The sequence below is a fragment of the Podarcis gaigeae genome (assembly GCF_964106915.1).
Source record: "Podarcis gaigeae genome assembly, chromosome: 5".
Classification (NCBI taxonomy): domain Eukaryota; kingdom Metazoa; phylum Chordata; class Lepidosauria; order Squamata; family Lacertidae; genus Podarcis; species Podarcis gaigeae.
This window is the reverse complement of record NC_139681.1, coordinates 43,632,233-43,637,675: the sequence shown is the minus strand read 5'-3', so window position 1 is coordinate 43,637,675 and position 5,443 is coordinate 43,632,233.

Sequence of the window (5,443 nt, the reverse complement as noted above, 5' to 3'; positions counted from 1 at the left end):
TCTGAGATTCAGAATATTTTTTTTCTTGTTTTCCTCCTCCAAAAACAAGGTGCGTCTTGTGGTCTAGTGCGTCTTATAGAGTGAAAAATACGGTAAGCAGCCCTGGACCATTAGGTGAATTGTACTCTGCCCTCCACAAAATCCCTCCATTTCACTCTGCCATCTGAGTTTCAAGTCAGAAGTTCTTGCTAAATAATGTTTAGTTTGGCAGTGAAGTAAACGATTTAAAATGTGGGCCTTGAATTCTACAGAAGCTCCAAAAGTCAACACATACAACAGTCAACAAGATTCATGTCTAGTTCTTTTTCCTCTGAAAAAAATAAACAAAAACATTGACACAGGGATGCTGTGTCAACTTGTAGATAATAACAATATTCATTTACTTATATGCCACTACTTAAATGCCAAAATGGCATATAATGCACATTCAGTCCCCAAGCCTCCCAGGTTAAGCTCCAATGAATTCAGTGGGTCTTCTGGCATCCGATTGTGCTGTCAGAATAACAAAAATTTCCCACCATTTTTTTCCAGGTTTCTGGTCCTGCATTTTGAATTAAGAGAAGACATGGAAAACAACTCAGTGGTACCACTGGCTTTCTCAGAATCCTGCTATTTATGATCTGTACTCTTGAATAATATTTAAGATCTACTCCAAAAGCAGCAGTAGTAAATACCTTTATTGGGAAGATACAGACTAGTAAGCAAGCTTTTGAGTGCACAAGGATACTTACTCTCACTGGATGTTAAGTAAAGAAGAAAAGGTCTTGCTTGGCATGGGGGCAGTTGTGTTATATTTCCTTTTGGAATTTTCCATTGTCCTAACAAAGTTACTAGCGGTATTATATATATATATATATTTAAAGTATTCGAGAATGTAGCTACCCAGGAAGAGAGTACTAGCACTGGAGGACAATGATTTTCTGCCACTCAATGGAGATTTGCTTATGGGAAGGAACATACCCTCTCACTATTATTATTTATTGAATTTATATACCGCCCTATACGAGCAGGTCTCAGGGCAGTTCACAGAACAAAATCAAAATACAAAACCACAAAATACATAATCAAAATAAAAACAGCAACTCAATAACACCCCCTCCCCCAAACCCCTACATCTTAAAAGGCCTAGGATGTCAATCAAATCAACCAAAGGCCTGGTTAAAAAGGTGTATAATGAAGACACCAGGTGAACTTCCCTGGGGAGAGAATTCCACAGACGGGGAGCCACTGCAGAGAAGGCCCTTTCTTGTGTTGCCACCCTCCAGGCCTCTCGAGGAGGAGGCACACGAAGAAGGGCCTCAGAAGATGATCTCAGGGTCCAGGTAGGTTCATATGGAAAGAGGCAGTCCTTGAGGTATTGTGGTCCTGAGCTGTTTAAGGCTTTGTAGGTCAAAACCAGCACTTTGAATTGGGTCTGGAAACTAATTGGTAGCCAGTGCAGTCGGACCAGGATTGCTGTAATATGCTCAAACTATCTTGTTCCGGTGAGCAACCTAGCCGCTGAATTCTGCACTAGAGGAAGTTTCTGAACCGTCCTCAAAGGCAGCCCTACGTATAACGTATTGCAGTAATTTAACCAGTGTTTTTTTTGGGGGGGGTAGGGGTACACGTACCCCTAAACCTTTTGTGAATCTAAGTTTGGCCTCATTGAGGGGCAGTATTTCAATATGAAAAGGAAAATGAGAGTACCCCTAAACATTTTTTTTTTTAGAAAAAAGCACTGAATCTAACCTTCATGCTACCAGAACATAGACAACAGTAGTTAGGCTATCCCTGTCCAGATAGGAGCATAGTTGTGCCACTAGCTGAAGCTGATGGAAGGCACTCCAGGCCACTGAGGCCACCTGAGCCTCAAGCGACAGCAGAGGATTCAGGAGTACCCCCAAGCTACGAACCTGCTCCTTCAGAGGAAATGTAACCCCATCAAAAGCAGGCAATCTTCCACCCATCTGGTCTAGGGAACCACCCACTAACAGTGCCTCTGTCTTATCTGGATTGAGCTTCAGTTTGTTGGCTCTCACCCAGTCCATTACCGAGGCAAGACATTGGTCCAGCACTTCCACTGCCTCACCTGCAGATGTAAAGGAGAAATAGAGCTGAGTGATGTCAGCATACTGCTGACAGTGTACTCCAAACCTCTGGATAACACCACCTAGCGGTTTCACGTAGATGTTAAACAATGTAGGGCATAGGATTGAGCCCTGAGGAACCCCACATTGAACGTTCCATGGGGTTGAAAAGCATTCCCCAAGCAACATGCTCAAGGAATGACCATCCAAGTAGGACTGGAACTACTGCAAAGCGGTGCCACCCACCCCTAGTTCGGACAGTCGTTCCAGAAGGATACCATGGTCAATGGTATTGAAAGCAGCTGAGAGGGCAAGGATAATTAACAGGGACATGTTTCCCATGTCTCTCGACAGAGGTCATCATACAGGGTGACCAAAGCAGTTTCTGTGTCAAAACCGGGCCTAAAACCTGATGAAATGGATCTAGAATATGAGTTTCTTCCAAAAGTGCCTGGAGTAGCACTACTAGGTGCTACTACCCAATTTGGATTCCATGGGGAGTGGTTTGGATCCAGGCTAATTTACTTTAATTTAGGCCCCTTTGAAATCACTCGTGCAAACTTAGTCTGGATTATTTATTTATTTATTTATTTATTTTACTACTTAGTGTACTGTACTACTTAACATTAATTGCCAGCCTTGTTAATATGACGACAATGATGTCATCTTGACTTTTGATTTCTGTTTTACAATAGATCAATTTTAGTACAATTACTGTAGATCCAGCTTTTATATTGCTCATGAGAACCAGCTGGCTTCCGCTTTCTTAAGCAGAGCTTAAGAAAAACAGCAGTCAGATGCTGGTAACAACACATGTAGTTCCTGGCCCTACCTTGCTGCTTCCTGCTTGTCTTGACCCTTGACCCCATGATCATTGGATTCCCTGACCCCCTGAACCATCTGACCATGCAGATTGCTGTTCACCTGACCTGAGGACTGGACCTGACTTTGGGTGCCGCCTCTGCTGCTCCAGGCAAGTACATCTCAGAGCCTCTTCTGGCTGGCTGTTCTCCCACACCACTGAGCCCTGCGTGTTGTTGCTCAGCAATGAGACTACAACAGTTTGTTACCAGCCCCTTCAAGCCCTGTTTGCCTGGAACCCAAGCAGCCAGCTGGTTCTCATCAGTGCCTTCTGCTCTGTTTCCTTGAAGGCTAATCAGTTGCAGGTGGAGTCGTGGCTCTTCAGCAGGGCAAGTGGACTCCGGGTCCATAACAAACAACTAATTGTGTATCTGAAGAAGTGTGCATGCACACGAAAGCTCATACCAAGAACTGACTTAGTTGGTCATTAAGGTGCTACTGGAAGGAATTTTTTTTGTTTTGACTATGGCAGACCAACACGGCTACCTATCTGTAACTGGAACTAATTACAGGGCAATTAAGGAGTAATGCTGAACACACTGAAGAAGCAAATTAGAGGCAGAAGACACAAGAAAGAAGCTTATAATTTAAGGTGTAGGAGACCATTCCTGAAGTGAATTTACTTCAGAGGGAACTGCAGCTCTCCACAGGTTTGCAGGCCCATGACTGCATCTCTCATCAATCAAAGCCTGCTATAGAAGGATATTGTCAATGGGGAGAGACACTGCCATATAATATAGGGTAAGTGCTCTGTGGAGCAACCATTTTCGTTCTTCTTCCAGCTTTGTGTGGAAAAGCAATGCCTCATCATTGCTGAGGGCCCTTGAGTAGAAGCAGCTCTAACAAGCAGTTCATCCTGCACCTGTATACTCAGAAGTAAATCCCGTTAAGTTCAATAACTGACTGCCAGTTGTGTATAGGACTGCAGACTCCATTTCATTTTAAGACTACCAGAAACAACCAATTTGAGCTTTTTATCATAGACGCTGACATATTTTTCTCTTTCCTGCTGCTTTTCTTATTCTTTGCATTCAGCCGAAAAAAGAGTTTAAGTCAACATTTGGAAAATAATACAATAATACAACAGTTATTATACAGTAAGAATGGGGGCAAAATTCAGTTCAGTTTCATTTAAAGGCAAACCTGCCTAATTTATACTTTCTAAAACAATATGAAAATTGAAACCGATATCCTTAGAAATATACATTTCTCTGAATTTTGCACTGCATTATGCTAGGAGTGATTGCTAAAATGGTTATATTGGGCAAAATTGCCCACATGTACATTAGTAGTGATTCACACTTAAATGCTGATGAATTTTGATGAGGACTTTTTTTAAAAACAACAACAACACCACATAGTGATGCAGAAATATGAACAATCAAACTTAAATTTTGAGAAAATAAGAAACTGAGAGAAACTGAAATTGACAGATCCACTCATCCTTATTATATGGTCAAAGTCATGAATCATGAAGGCTTGCTCACTACTCTTTGTGACTTTCTAACTGGGCCTGATAAGAGTATTATCTCCCTGCTACTTTTGGATTTTTACCCCTTAATGCACCAACACACGTCCCTGCAACTATTTAAACTTCAGATTTTAATACAGGAAGCAGAACATTACACTGATATGTACTATGCATATATTGATGATTTGTTTTTTCATGTGGTATGCTTGCTGCTGGTTTGAATATTGCTCCAACGTAGGCAGTGTAGATTTGACCTCGTTTGTCTGTGTGCCCTTGTCTTGATAGCTGAAATCCTGCAGCTGTAGCCTCGACCCAACTGTACATCAAGTGCGGTGCCCCTATGGCCCTGTCCTACTTATGGAAATTCCTAACGACTCCAGTTCAAACTGTGGCTCAGATCAAAACTGAAAATGAGTTTCAGGTCTCATTCGACTCTCCATTTGTTCACTTCCAAAACCACAACCCAATTTTGCAAGATTCTTGAGCAGTTATTGCCAGAGGGCAGAAATGGAGGGGGGAGGGGACTTCAGGAAGATGAAGAAAATTGGGCAATGACGTCTTCATTAGAGTACTATAATTAGATCAGCTAGTCAGTTCATGAATTCAGTAATTAAAAAGAGAGAAAAAAAGACAACAAATATTTTCTTTGAGGTCCTGTTTGAATTGAGGATTATAGAACTCGTTGATATACTATAGAGAGTGGCATTTTATCTATGAGCAGGTCATACAGACAGCCTGTAAAGTTCAGCAATGTTGGTAACTGCTCCTAGATTATCTCTCTGGGGTAGTTACCAGCCCAAAGCTGCTCTTTCATGGCTGCCAATGCCCAGACCATGCAAGTAACATCAGAACGTTTGTTTCATGCAGATAGGCCTGGATTGCCATAGTAAGGTTGGAGCTGCTGATGTTGGCATGGGAAGTACCCATGTGATTTGACCTACTCTCCAGATACAGAAAGCCTGCCTTACCCTCAGTGCAGCATAGAAGCCAGTCATTGGCAATTGGCTTTGTGGCATAAGCTGCATCACACAGACTCAGGTTC